Source organism: Pleurodeles waltl, chromosome 7 (genome assembly GCF_031143425.1).
Source record: "Pleurodeles waltl isolate 20211129_DDA chromosome 7, aPleWal1.hap1.20221129, whole genome shotgun sequence".
Lineage (NCBI taxonomy): Eukaryota > Metazoa > Chordata > Amphibia > Caudata > Salamandridae > Pleurodeles > Pleurodeles waltl.
In genome coordinates this window covers 273,984,030-273,999,791 of record NC_090446.1, presented here as the reverse complement: position 1 = coordinate 273,999,791, position 15,762 = coordinate 273,984,030, and the positions used below count along the sequence as shown (strand labels likewise).

Sequence of the window (15,762 nt, the reverse complement as noted above, 5' to 3'; positions counted from 1 at the left end):
ACAAGCCAGTTGACCAAGACTGCAGAACTGATTTGTTTATTATGGTAAGTTATTAGAAAGGCAGAAAGTCTGACTTGATTATTGTGGAAAACTACTGAAAGTCAATAGGAGTTAATGCGAGGGTAGTCGTTACACTTTGTTAAAGCTTGTAAGTATTTAATTGCAGGTTGCCTGCGTATGTGCAATACAGAAGGCATCAGTCGGTTTATGGTGACAAGACAATGATTAAGTCTATAGGCTTGATTGGTTAATTCTTAAAACTTCAGTCCAATGCCACAGGTCTGATGTTTTTAGAATGAAAGGTTAAGCAAAGATAGTAGGCCCGACTTACTTATTATGAAATGCATTTAATAAAGCCATTTAAGGGTTCTTTACCGTAACACGCTGTTGAAGGCTGTAGTAACCTTACAATGAATCTTGCAAAATAACACAGTAAGAAGGGAGCTGATTTACTCCCTTTGTATAAGGAAGAGATTTATTGGCACCTTGAATGACTCATAGGCCTTAAGAGTTGTAGTTTTTTTTTTTTGCCAACAGCGTTTCCATACAAATGTTGTGAGAAGGGCTTATGCTCACTATATTGAAGACCTGTATCAGTGAAAGTTACAAGCCGAATGTCACATGGGTTAAATCGAAGGAAGTTGTCTGGGCTTCGATTTCCCTACAAATACACTGTCAAAACTGGGTAAGACTATTTAAACTGATTCTTTTTATTTTTGGGAATTCCAAAGTAATTTCGACTCCGTTAATTGTATTTGTCCTATTAGTCTGTAAGTACAGCCTTTCTCTTTCCCTTGCGATGACAGTTTTTCTTTCTTTCTTAGGTCATCAGGATTCCTTGGTCGTGCAGCCCCAGGTAGCCAGCGAGAGAGAGGGGAGTTATAAGAACAATAAGTTGCTAACAGGTAATGTCAACTGAGTATTGTTTTATTTACATCTTTTATGGTTACTGCCATGCCAGTAGGGGTGAGGTATTGAGGAAATACCTTTGGGAGCTATTGTGGTCCACCGAATTAGTGCCACCCAATGTGTCACAAGAAAAATATAAGCTGTGGTATTATTTTTGTTGTTGCCACTGTGCTTACCCTTAATCAAAGGAATGTGCTCAGAGCGTCCCTTCCTTCTTACTGCCCACTGTGATAGGGGGAACGATTGTCACCTCTGTGGGTTGTCCGATTGTGGATAGTTCCAGTTCCCCTCCTCTGTTGCCTCCCTGCGCCTCCCACCTTCCCTTAGTAGCTTGGTGAATTGATGGCGTAAGCGGTCATGTACCTGACATAGCCACATCCCTCCAGGGACGTGACTGGCTTGGTCATGTTCCCAGCTCCTCACCGCTGCTACTCACCTCAGCGGCTCGAGGCCGGCTTCGTCCTACGTCTTCAGGATCCACACTCGTCTTCTTCCTCCAGTTTTCCGTGACTCGTTCCACTTCTCCTCCTCTGGAATCTTCTCTGGTCACCTTCTCGTCCCTTCCTCGGTCTGTTTTCTCCCGCGCCGCATTGACGCTCTCTCCTTCGTTTCCGGGTTTCCTAGGCACAACCTCCTCTCCATGACGTCCTCACATGCCTCCACCACGCATGTTGCAGTTCTTCTTGTCGGAGTCCCCCTTCGGGACTTAAACATTGGCCTGTCTTCTGCTGGCTGATGTGTCTCGTTACACAAAAATATTGGTTCATTTAGAGAGTTATGTCAGATGCCATAGAAATGATCTGTAAATTCTGAAAAATACCTTTTTCTTGACGAGAAAAGCACATATTAAAGCGAAAAGGCCTTTCTAGGCCAACAGTCAGTACACTGTGTTAATGATCAGAGAGAGGCATTTTGATACTTACAATCTCATAGGTCACTGTAGTAAGCAAGGGTGAGTGGATGGTTTACTTCCTTTCACAAACCATGGAAGGAAATCATGCACTTCAATAATGTTTGCAAAAATGTATTGAGAGGGTGCAACCGGTCTGGTCAGCAGAAAGGCATTTCTGCCCTCTCTACTGGCCTGTGAGAAGTCACATTTTGTCTGATTGTGAGGACACGTCTGCCGAAAAAGGAGTGTCTGGGGTTATGGCCAGTCTTTTCATTGCTGCTTTTTTCTTTTACTATTTATGGATCCCCCTTTTTTATTTAATTTCTCTTTATCTCGTTTTTTTTTTTTTTTTTTTTTTTTTTTAGAGCATCGTGCTGGCCCTTAAAACAAACCCACAGGGCCACTACTTTGCTACATTTTGCCCACATCCACTTTTAACAAACAGATGCAACACTTCACACGTCCCTTGATTCATTTCTAGATACATTGCAGTAAGGCTAGATATCGGTCTAAATCTGACCATTAGACCTTCAGCTTTAACCTCTACGGGTAAAGGGATCTCATCCCATGTTGAACGTCATTCTCCCACCAAAGAAGTCTCCCAATCTGGTGAATTCCACATTCTTCCACCCTTCCAGAGTGGTTTTAGATAGTGTGAGGCCTAAAGGATCGGAAAACTTAACAATGCAGGTAAAGGAAAGAATTTGGGATCCGCCAAGCCTCATAAAATATCTTCATAAGTTGTTCGAGAGAATGCAGAGACATATTTTATTTTTGGAAGTTTTACTACCTTTAAAAAGGTAGGCTGATCGATTGCAGACTCATTGACCATATGGGTCAGAATAAGGTTGTGAAATAAATCTGCGTCAAGCACTGGTCATATAATCTAGTCTAAAAGAACAGCTCGAAAAGTGTGACTATGGGGTAGAGCAAGTCCCTCCTTGAGATTTATCTAATAGTAAAACTGAAATTTAAGTTATGGACAGCTTATTATTATACTCAATATAAATATTTTGAACAATTGATCAAATTCCTTACAATAAGGCCCGTTCATTACGATGAGACTGGGCAGCAAAAATAACACCAGCGGAATAATCACATTTTTTATTATTAAATCAAGGCCACCCTACCTATTAAGGATAGGGAAAGTGTTCCATTTTTCCAAAATCATTTTTATCTTTAAACAAAGTTATTTTATAATTCATAACAAACTGGGAATAATTGCTGGCAACACGAATACCCAGATACCTAATAGAGCATTGAGGTGTGTATTATCACTGAATATCTCAAGGGAGATCGATAGGCGATTAATTAAACAGTAACATTTCTGTTTTAGCTAGGTTCACCTTCCAACCCGCTACATGTTCTATGATGTAAGTAAAGTACGATGTTGTCAGCAAAGACGTTGACCGTAAGACAATCCAGTTAAAGGTGGGGCTGTTGATTCATCATTGCAAGTGGTTATTGCTATTGGCTCAATGAAAAAGGTAAACAATACTGGGGATATACGGCAGCCCTGACGAGTGCTCCTACTGATTTTCTTCATGCCTGCTTTTGGAGTTGGTAATCACCTTGGCCACAACGTTTTGGCAAAGATGCTAGACCATTAGAAAGAATAGCTCAGGAAAACCGAATATCCTAAGAATAGAAAACAATACTTCCCAATTGACCAATTCAAGTGCTTTTTCTGTGCCTATCATCAAGAAGTCTCCCTTCACTTCATTACAAGAAAAATAGCTGATTGATTGAAATTATTATTTTTTTTTTTTTTAAACTAGTGTTCACGGATATTTGCAGGCCTGGTAAAAAGCTGCTCTGGTCCTTATAGACCAAGTTTTAGTCAATGGAATGATCTGGGTAAGTCCAGATTTTAAAAAATAACTTATAATCTGAATTCAAAAGACTAATTGGTCTATATGAATTGACACCGGTAGCACTAATCCGTAAGAAAACTAACTACTGATTCCTCCCTAAACGGATTAAACATACCAACTAAAAAGGGAAGCAATTCCTCATCAAAATGTTTTTTTAACCGTTTGTGGGAATACGGTGGCTACCACAAGCCTTGCCACTAGGCATATTTTTAAATGCACACACTGCATCGGCAACCTGTATTTCCTCCAGGACTGCCCCCTTGCTCCCTAACCACTTGCGGGATATGAGCGTATTAAAAGACTGCTTTAATCTAGATCTTAGAAAAACCTTGGCTTTCTCGTACGCGTTTCATTTTGTTGAACAAAAACCTCAGCGATCTCTGCTTTTTTCAGCTACAAGATGAGTATCTGGGTTCTCAACCATATCTATTATCTGTTTATTCGTTCTAAGTTTTGGGTACCATGCAAGAAATGTGCTGATGTGTTGGCTGTCCTCATAGGTTTGTCATTAAATTATTTTGTTCCATTGTGCACACACTTTCCTGTTTACATCACACTTCACAAGTATTTCACGAGGTTACCGACTTCAGAGGAATGAAAGCTGTTGCATTTATTTTTAACGACCAATGCCTTCAATGCTAACATCCCTATGAGTGACAAGTACATTAATAATAACAAAAATCAATGCACAGGCTATTCCGTGGAACCGCTCCTTAATTTAAAGAGGTGCGTCTTGAAGCATTATTGTGGGAGCTCAGGGTTAATCCAAAACTGAAGAACTAGTTACTTAACGGGAAAGTGATATAAAGAATAACTGACCAGCCCTATTAGGGAAGTTCATATGTGTAACCTTTTCCGCCAAGTGCAACATTGTATGTTTCACATTATTTCTAGAAAATACAGCACGGATAAAAGGCACCCAGATGCAACCAATCTAAAGTATTTACCGCTGGTAATAACACTTTGTGGAGTAGAGGAGTGGTGTTTGGTCTCTGGGGCACCAGTCACTTTGCAGGTGTATGTTCACATATGTAAAAAACGGGGGGGGGGGGGGGGGGGTGATGTTTGGAGATGGCTTGCTGCCCAAGTTGCCTTTATTGTTTAATATTAAGCATCATTTGCATTTTCACACAGTATAATCGATTCCAACAAGGTACAAGACAGGGCTATGGCGAACACATAAGTGGTATGAATGCCCTATATCAATGATCTAATACAGTAGTATAGAGGCTGAGAGGGCAGTCAGCGAAAGAGCAAGCAAGGAGGGCTTGTGGCAGATTGCCAGCTGTATTCCATTCAAGTGACAAGCTCTGAGCTGCAGATGGCCTGGTAATTTATAAGAAAAAACTAAAAAAAACAAAAAAACTGAATAAACCAACAAGTTTCGCCATTGTGACCTATGGTGTGTAGGATCTGTACAGCATCACCCCCCACCATCAAAAAAAAAGAAAAAAGAAAAAGCATGGCGTGTGCACACGTGCCATGCTACCATTCTGTATCAAGGCGCAGGTACCAGTTTTTTTTTTTATTCACTGATCAACAATCGTTGAAGCAGTAAATAAATCAATAAAAAATACGAGACAATATTTGAGGACCGAAGGTTAAGTAATGTTTATAATTATGGTAGCTTCTTTATAACTGAATTCCCAGTTCTTGACACTACACAGGACTACAAATATGTATGATAATCCTTGATTTTCTTTAATCCTTAGAAAGGTGTTTCGTTACCATCTTGTCTCATTTTGCGGGCCAATAAACTTACTAAATCCTTTCAAATGATCTATGTCCGACAGATTTCGGTCCAATCGATTTGAACTGACATTTAAAACCATAGGCAATCAACCTTCAAATCTAGAAAGGAAGAGCACATCGGCTCATTGGTATAACGGTGTCATTATTAATATCTTAAGTTGAATGTAACTGTATTTGTTCACTCGCTACTCCTGTTAAGCTTTTAATAAAAATAAATCCTCAAGCAAGGGAGCTGGAAAACACATTTACTCACATGGAGTACTTGAATAAAAATAAAATTATAACAAGCATTGGCAATCCAATGGGTCTCGCATTTGCTCGTGTTAGAACTATTAGCAAAGTAAATTCCCAACTGGACTTTTCTTGCCACATAAAATTGAAAATGAAAATAAAAAACAGTTGACATAAGCGAGCCAATTCAAAGCGCCATGAGCATGAGTGCGAATGAGAGACAAAAAAAAGCAAAAAATAAAAATACATTTGCTTGCAGTCAAACATATCAGCAATTGTGCAATTATCCATGCAACGAGGGCAGCCTACAAGGCGGTAACAAAACTGCCCTAAGGGCAAGTGTATAGCATTTATCAATTATGATAAAGGATTTTTGAAAGGCAAGCCCATGAAAAAGTGAAAGTGATGAGTGTGCAGTGGGCGTGGTTAAAAGCCCACAATACTTACAACAGGTCAAAGCGCTTGCGTGCCCGAGCTATAAATAGTTCACCCAAGACAGGAGCAGTGGAAGGATACAAATCATCCAATCAGATGAAAGATTAAGAAGCTTCTATCCAGAGAAAGGCCAAGTGCATGCCAAATAAATTTCTTTTAGCATGAATGTATCAGTCAGTAAAATAAACACTCCAAACGAGGGGAGACAAATTGTAAGGTGAAATAGTCTCCCTCTAGTTATTAATTCTATGACTATTCAATCATTAAACTGAAAGAGATGAAAGGTTTGCCAGAATGGCATGGATGCATGTAGGGATTTTTTTTGCCAGCAGAATAGAAAATATAATCTTAACATTCAATTGTCATGAAAAGTTTGTGCTTTGTTATTCTTGCAATCTCCGCGTATAGCACATGCACTACTGCCAAAACAGTACTACTATATATAGTAAGGCTCTCGGAGTACTGAAATGTCCTGACCGAAAAATATATTCACAGTAGACAAAAATCTCAAATGCTCAACTTTCTCATTTTAAGGTTTGATATCATGTATTTTGGGTGTAGGGTGAAATTCTGCTTTACATAGCTACATCATAATGCAAGAGGTGATGTTAGAGGCCCAAAGTGTGGAAACAATGGAAATTCAAACAAGAGTACCAGTTTCTAAATGCCTGGGAGCACAAAATAAAAGAGGCACGCCCATTATATCCAGATGTGTAAGAGTAGGCATGGCTTCTGCAGAGTGCAACACTGTGTTTCACAAGTACAAATATTCTCTTGGAGGCAAAAGCAAGGTCCTGGCGATTGTGTTTATTTTTTCCATCCTAAACAACAAGCAAGATAGCAAGAATCGTATCTTCTTCCCACATAATAGAATCACTCCTGCCACATAATTTGGCAATCCACTTCAAGTAATTCCAGTGACCATGTTTACACCCCATGAATATGCACGCTGGGGGAAATTATATCTGGCTGTTAATAAGCAGCTTCCTACCACTGCTCAGATCATTTTTCGAAGACAATCAGCACGCATTCATGGAGCAAAGCACAAGTGGCTTTATGTATACTTGAATGAATTGAAGGATGGGGGTGGTGGCAAGATGTGGATCAGAGAAGCACTTCTCTGTAGGAAGTAAAAGCCCACGAGACCACAAAGAAACTAAAAAGGAAAACAATCAGTGTTAATAAAGGATATACATGTTTCTATAGAGTACCTAATATACCACAATCAAACTCACCTCTGACATTTCTATCCATTTTAAGTAATAGATCCTACTAATACCCAAAGAAAGGCTACACAATTTACTGACCTCTGAAAGAGACACGGTTAAATTGGCCATGTTAGGGTTTGAGTGTGTGACCTGTATTTCACTAGATGTAGGCAGAGTATTTAACTCACAAACCGTATTTGCATTATGTTCAGACTGAGGCGGCACTGAATTGACCAAAAGCATCAAATCAAAATGAAGCATTGGCAAAAACAATAATTCTGGGTGTAATTTAGCAACACATAACATTAGCACATTAAAGCACGAAACACAGGAGGAAACGAGCAGAAGCAAAGATGGGGTTAGCTTTAAAGTAGCACTCATGCAGTTCAATGCTAACACTGGAGACAAAAGGATACACACAGGGAATAGTATCACGTGAGATTTGAACACTTTACTGGACTGAGACAAGACTTGATCGACAAAGTCTCAAGCTAATAGCTTAAAGAGGAGGTTGGTCGAAGAATCCAGCAGTTGAGGGTTGCCTGAAAGCCCACTGTGTGTTGTAGTAGCGTTAAAGGTCAGTGCAAGGGGGAAGTAACCTAGACTTCCACGGGATACAAAAGACTTAAGAAATTCTCTGTGTACCATAGATGTAATACAAACAGAAATGTATTACTCCATGTATAACTTTGATCATATTAGTTCAGACATTTTTCATGTAAATATAGATTGAACATGTGATTCTGTTCGTGAAAGAGTATTATATTTTACATTCGTCTTGGTAGGTGCTCCTAAAAAAAACAGTGAAAGTGCGGGTAAGTGAAGGTGATATATACAGTCAGTGCAGAGAGTGGTATAAAGATAATTATGAACTTCGAGTGGCTCCTTCAATCCAGGAAGCCCTGAAGTTTCACAAAACTTCCTTTGTAAATGTCTCATCCACTCTGGTACCCATGTTTAATTATCCTTCGATATCGATATCAACTACTAATCTACATAAAACAACCCATGCTTTAACATTTCAAATCAAAGGCCCAATGCGAAGTACAGCTACTATGAAAATCCATTTACAACTAGGATTTCACAAGTTTTCTGTTACCAATGTATCACTTTATTCTTTAGCGTTTGGGACGGAGTATTCTTTAACCTATTGAGCAGATGTGGTGGGGGAACGCTAGTTTTTGCTTTAAAAAAAAAAATCCATACAATACTTAGTGCTTTCATTTTCCCACTAAGATCTAAAGAGAATGCTTTTGGAAGATCGGTACTGGGGCATCATTTAATATTACTGAAACAATCTGAAGCATTTTTAGACTAGAAAGGCACCACCTTCAATCACATGATATCGAATATCACTGCCCATCAGCAAAGTTAAGTATGGAGTAATCGTTATGCATAAGCATCCGTTCTATAGGCAAATGTTGGGGCATTGATATATTTTTATTTACCTCTGCAACACCCGTTATGCATGAGCATACGATATTCCCTACCTTATAACCTTCCCCATTTATTCTACAGCGTTCCATTACCTTGGGTTTGCCCTCTCTGAAACATACATTTAAGATACCCTTCCGTTTCCATATTCCTTTTAAACTGGGGTTGTGGGTTTATACAGTTGAACATAAGAATCACGAGAAAAAGAAAAAAGAAAAAAAAAGGGAAACCACGTGTTAACTTTTACCATTAACTCAAAATTCACTCTTATTTCCATAGTCACCTAAAAGTGTTTAGCCAACCCGAACAACGAAAGCAAGCAACTTTACCAAATCCGTATGTTCAGCACTTAACACTCACTGCACCCTTGTGGTACAAATAGAGAGTTACAGTGCAACTCGAATCAACCTTCTGGTGTAGGAAGTCGCGATTCTCCATCATAGTACCTAAACTGAGCAAAGTTCACTGAACTCTTGATACATTCCCATTTTGATCAAAACCGCCAGTCTCCTGAGAGAGTAATCACCTACATTTTCCCATAAACAATTAAATTAACAAATCGACATGAATACTGAAAATATACAATTAAATACTCAGATGAAGCAAATTAAGCTTCTTAGTCAAATCAACTATTAAGTAAATGCTCCAAAGTTGAGTTGCATAAAAATAGGCCACACATAAGAAGAGTTGGATGATTAACCATGCAATAAGGTCATTAAACATGTAAGTGGTGTGCATAATTACTCTGAGTCGCGAAGAAAGTTGGGCCGAGTAACAAGAAGTTACATGCAAACTTTAAATAATAAAATAAAGTATTCCTCGAATAGCTGAATGCAGAACAAACTGATATATTCCAAGATTGCCTGCACGCAAAAACATACAAGCTTTAAGAGAAAATCATAAAATGAAGTATCTCTTTGCCTAAGCCGATAACCCACAACGCAGGTACGGCTATCACACACAGGCAAAAAAGCATGTTAATCTGTTACTTAAGGTTTTGGTTCGAGACACCGAGAATATTGGGCTCAGTACACAGCCAGATCAAAAGCCAAGACAACCGATGGGACGAGTTATTGCGCACACTGGGCAGGGCACAGAAAACGAGATCAGCGCAATTGGGAGATGTATCACAAACAAGTGGAAGAAAGCATATAATAGGATTGACTGGCTCTAGCACATTTAAATTAAAAAAAAAAAAAAAAAAAAAAAACACAACAACAGGAACTAAGATGAGAGGAAGGCAGCAGAAAGTAAAATGGCTGGTGGGAAGGAAACTTCCACAATATTCACAAATAAAGTGTCTGGAAGGCAAACATGTAAACCTATGCACTGAAGAAAACTGGAATGTTTGAAAATGCAGTGGCTCACTGCCAAGATAATTTTTGTCACTCGTATTAAAATTGTCAGTGCTTAATTTAGCATGGTCATTTCTAGGGAAAGGGTCATGTATTGATTTAATAAGTAGACGTGTACTCCAAATACATATACATAGAAGGTAAAATGAAACAGGCTAAAACAACCACTAAAAATACTTGCCAGTCACGAATAAGTGGAAAAAGGGTATGTCTTGGCTGTGTGGGATGAAAACAAGAAGTGCAGACAGCCAAAGTGCATCATTTCGTCACGCATACAAAGCAGAGGTGGGGCACTTTACTTCAATAATGGTTTGTCTTCAGAAAAACTTAGTGTGTGGAACATTAGGAACTTTTTACATGGCTATCGCGAATTCTAGTAGTATAGATGGACACTGAAAGCTAGAAAGGCAAGAGTTGGGTGGAGGTAGAAAACCATGTAGAACACAAAGCCATGGCAGCATTGCGCCTCTAATAGGGATTGTTTTAGGTGTGTGTCTCAGAATGATAGTGGAATCTTATTACTGGAGACTGAGCACTCATTTAAAATATGCTGTGGGGTCGTGAGATCTGTAACTTTAAATTAAATATGGTAAATCAACGTTCGATATTTAGAATTTTCCAACTAAATAGGTTTTTGCCGTAGAGCTCTACCAATTAAGAAGGCCATTGCACCTACAAACCCGGATAGATTACCGTTATTACTTATATGCACAAAGTTAGCCAAAGTAAAGGTAGCTTCAGTTTTCCTTTTACCCAATAAGCTATAACTTTAATAAGCGAGTGGAAAAAAAAATATTAATTTGAGATATAAGCTCCAAGATACGCATGGAGTAAAGGAGTGTCCAACTTTCAGCAAAAAAGGACTGAAGGAGCATGTTGTGACTGGCGAGAATCCAAATGGGAAAAAAGTCGTACAGTCACCATGTTGTACGATTCTAACCATGCACAGTGTCAGTCAATATCGTTGCAACTTTATTAACTAAAACACTTTGAAAAAACAGTCATGCAACAGACAAGAGGCGTGGACGATGCCAAATGCAGACTTGTAGGTAATTCCTTCACAATCCGAAGTCGCAACTAGAGGTGTAGAAGTTACGATTTTTAGTTATGTTCGGTAACATTTTTGTTAAAAAAGCTCGATGCTTCACCTGTTACAAGATGCTGTCTCCAATACTACTAGTAGAAGCCAAATAAATTATTAAAAACGTTAAGGGCTCTGTAAACTAAACTGTATAAAGATAGATATTTTAGGCGATGGCCCTTTGCAGCAAAGCATTTGAAAGAAGGAGATTCTCCAACACGTGTTTGGTAAAAAACGAATACATCCCAGCAGCACGTTAATTAGAACCTAGACTTTCCGAATTCTCTGAGAAATAGCGAATCCTAAATGTACGCACAGTTGCGATTATAGCCCTTGTAATGTCTTAGAGCCATGCTGACTCAGGGGCTAACGATTCTGTGCATTACACTAAGATGTTTTTGTCCCGGGTTATACTGCCCAGAATATCACGGGGAAAAACAAATACTAATAACAATGATAAACTACCAAGACAGTTTCGAAAATATATATAGGTTACATGGGCAGCATACCAAAATGAACTGCCAAGATCTTAAAGTTCCGCCTGGTAGACATTAAATTACAAAACAACAGATTTTCCATGAAGCATTATTGTTAATAACTTGATAAATGTACTATTGAATAGGTTGTGTTGATATTCACTGCATTCGGAATACAGACATCTAAAAAGATTAACAGAATTAACATAACGGTGATTACAAACGGTTTTACGATAACAAACGTAAGATCCCAAGAGAAATACAACCCCATGCTTTATATGAACATGATCAATTTGGCTGCGATGCCTCAAAATATTTTATTTGCTCAACATGAAAGATGCGTTAAAAAGTGTAATGGAACTGCCCATGTGGAGCCTATGATTCCACAGCGCACTGTAAATTGGGGAAAACATAACACACACAACACTCAAGTCTAGACAATTACAGTCTGATCTTAGTACTGCAACAATAGCCGAATTATTCAAATAACCAAGTGTAAGCAAAGAAAAACCGAAACGTTATATACACTGCAAATGATTTTCAACAAACACAGTGCAACAGAAAAATAAGCCTGCACTCAGTAGTAGCATCCTACCAAGCCCCTCCCCTAGAGGAGAGCGTCTGTAAAGTTGATCCATAAACACGTGCTGGACTTCAGCTGTCAAAAACGTCACTTTCTATGGAATAGTGAAGTGAAGTCTACGAAGACCAAAAGAGAACATTTGTGTCCATCTTCAAAGAGTATAGACAACATTCAACGAGAACTTGGGTCTCAATCCAGCGGTTTGGCGGGTGATACGTAAAGTGAAGCATGCCAGCCGAGATCCCAGACCTGTAGAAGTCACATGGCCGTTTGCAAGCTTCACCGTGCAGCAGGCGAGCTAGGCTCGGTCTGCACAGACCCTGTAGGAAATGATGTGTGCTTGGCAAAGCCATGCCCAGAGCGCGCCCCCTACGGGTCCATGCGCGGAGCTACATCGCGTTTGCAGACTGCAACGCAAGAAGGAAGGCGGGGTGGGGAGGGTGGTTATACCACAGGCCCGGAATCCCACAATCACCGGAGTGATAATTACATCAAAGACCCACTCCGGCATCTTCGGTCAGACATGGAAGAGGCAGCACCTTGAAGAACATAACTAACTACACGAAACACATCACGCCTTATCAGTGATGAGCAAGGGTGTATAAGTGGTTCAAATCGCTATAAAACGGGTTGTTGACTCCGATCCATCGCTTTCTCCAGCACAGCGACAGCCTTCAGTGCACCGCTTGATATGTGCACTCAGTCGGCAGGAAGGGCGTGTGCACCAAAAAAAGAGATGCAGTGCATAGTATCAGTGAGTTGTGAACAAGAGGAATCACGGACATAGGAGGGGTCACTGCATCAACTCCTTATGTTAGTGGGCAGTAACAAGGAGTTCACCACTCTGTTCCCAAACATCGCATGAAAAGGGGGCTGAGCCCTTGGGTGACAGCTGCCCTCGCGTCCCTGCACTCTGCCCCTGCAGTTGCTTGGCTCAGCAGCATACCAGCGATAGGATGTAACAGCCACCTCTGCATCTTGTCATTGCCATCACTCCTAAAAGCAAGGCCCAAGTGCACTTTTCAAACCCTCGGACCACCCCACCAACAGTTCCAGCACCATCTAACCAGCACGTTCCCGGGCATAAAAGTAACAGGAAAAGACTCCACCCCAGGGGACAGTCGTGATGGGAGATACATCAGATACAACGCTTTCCTCCGCCCACCCTCACCCCCCTGCTGGGCCTGGCGTCTACCTGCGGGTGCCGGTGCTCCTCGGCGGCTGCTGCAGGGCGGGGGCCAGCGCTCCTATGGCTGTGGTTGCTGTTTCCAAGGCTCCAGGAGGTTCCCAGGCACCGGCGGGGGCTCTGGCCAGCCACGTCCACCAGGCGGGAGGACGCACAATGGCCTCTACTGCTCTGGCTGCCGCTTGTCTCCACCGGAGCTGCCGCCGCTGACCGACAGGGGGAGGAGCGGACAGCCCGGGGCTCCAGCACACGCGGGAGCGCCGGGGCTCGGGCGGCGCCGCTTCCGGGGTGGGCGTAGGGGATGGGGGTGGGAGAAAGGACAGTCGGTGGAGGGAGGCTGCAGTGGGGGCGCGGGCTCAGCTCAAACCGACCCCAGAACAGACAATACCCGCGGCTCCCCAACCTGCCCCGGCCAAAATGGCGTCCGAGAGAAAGCGGAAGTGACGTGAACCCTTCATTAGCATAGAGGGACTCATTGTCGGTGCCTGGGAGCCGGGCAGAAGGGAGCCCGGCGACGGACGAGCTGGTTTGGTGTCGTCCAGGTCCTTCATGGTTGGTTGGGCCCTCGCAGCCCCCAAGTGCTCTTACGGGTGGCTCCAGGAGGTTTAGGATGTCTCAAAAGGATAACACCAGCTGCATCCAGCTTGTACTGCGCCCTGTGGCCGCTAGGAGGCGCCGCAGAGCACAGGCGGGCTGGGCTCTGTGGCGCAGCTGCTGGTGGCGCCTTCCCCGGCCGCCAGGCGGACGTATACAGAGCTCGAGCACCGTACCGCCGTCTCCGTCATGCGGTTCCTGCAGAATCAGTGCGCTGGGCCCTACACACGGGTCCGGGACTACTTGTGTCTGAGGGTGTGTCACGTGGGGTGCTGCAGTAGCCATGTGTTAGGCCTGCTGCAGGCAGCACTGAGCAGGCCTTAGTTAGCTGCACTGCAGAGCATCTCATTGCGACTGTGTGCACTGCTGAGCATCTCCCAGTGATTGGCAATAGTGTTTAGCATCATCCAGTGATGACCAGCACTGTTCAGCATCCTTCATTGATATGGTTCGACACCTAACATTCTCCATTGACGGGGTACTGTACTGCTGAGCATCTTAGAATGACTGGCGACACTACTAAGCAACCTCTATCGGTGGACAGCACAGCTGAGCATTCTCCACAAATGGGCATTTCTGGTCAGCAACCTTCGTTGATTGGCAGTAGTGATGGACATCTTCAAGAGATTGTCACTAGTGCGGAGCATTGTCCAGTGACGAATGACTCCGCTCAGCATATTCCAGTGTTGAGAAGGCGTTGCTCGGCGTCTTTCAGTAAACGCAGCAGTGTTCAGCATACTCAAGAGAAGGTCAGCATTAAATATCTTCAAGTGATGGATAGCAAGGCTCACCATCTCCCGGTGATGTACGGCACCCTTCAACATCATTCAGTGATGGGTAGAACTACTGAGCTTCATCCAGTGATGAGTAGGGCCATTCAGCATCCCTCCTTGATGGACATCACTGCTCATCCTCCTGCAACCATTGGGAGCGCTGCTAAGTACCTCCTAGTAATAGGCAGCACTGCACAGCTCCCTCCTGTATAGGCCAGCACTGTTCAGCATCATTCAGTGTTTGCTAGCACCTCGCAGCATCCTTCAGGGATAATCAGCATCTCTGACCATTCCCCAGTATGGGTACCACTGCTGAGCATCCTCCGGCGATCTGCAGCAGTGCTCAACAGCCTCTATAGAAGGGCAGCTCTATTCAGGTGGGCAGCACTGCTTCCCTGCTTCCTATCCTGCGGCGATGGGTATCATTGCTCAGTATCCTCCGGTGATGGAGCAGTACTACTGAGCATTCTCTGGTGAGGGACATTGCTACCCAGCATCCCCCGAAGATAGACAGCACTGCTCAGCATCCTGAAGCGTTGGCTAGCCCTTTCCACATTCTCCAGTGATCTGAGCACATTCTCAGCCATGGGCAGGACGGTTAAGCATACTTTAATGCCTTCCAATAATGGTTAGTTCCGTAGAACATCCTACGATATGTACATAACTGCTCTCCATCTAAAGATGAGCAGCACTGCTTAGCATTATCCAGTGATGTTTAGCATTTCTTCAGTAATGGACAGCCCTCAAGTGAATGGCAAACATGCACTGCACCCTTCTATTATGGACAGAACTTTCGAGCGCATTCTAGTGATGACTGGCACTATTGAGTACCATTCAAAGAGAGGCCTTCCTGCTGGACACTCTTCAACGTTTGCAGCACTGCTAACGATCCTTCAGTGATGTGAAGCACAGCAGCGCCTCCTCCAGTGACTAGCTGCTCTGGTAATTATCCTCGATGATGGGCAGCACCACTGAACAT

General features: G+C 42.4%; 1 protein-coding gene across 1 annotated transcript in view; it reads right to left on the bottom strand.

Annotated features, from left to right (window-relative positions):
- Positions 1-14,162, bottom strand: part of ADNP (activity dependent neuroprotector homeobox) — a 152,049-nt gene extending 137,887 nt beyond the window's left edge. The window contains exon 1 of the mRNA XM_069243640.1: positions 13,426-14,162. The gene's annotated coding sequence lies outside the window, so the exon portion shown is untranslated. The remainder of the gene's footprint in view (positions 1-13,425) is intronic.
- Between the last annotated feature and the right edge of the window lie 1,600 nt (positions 14,163-15,762).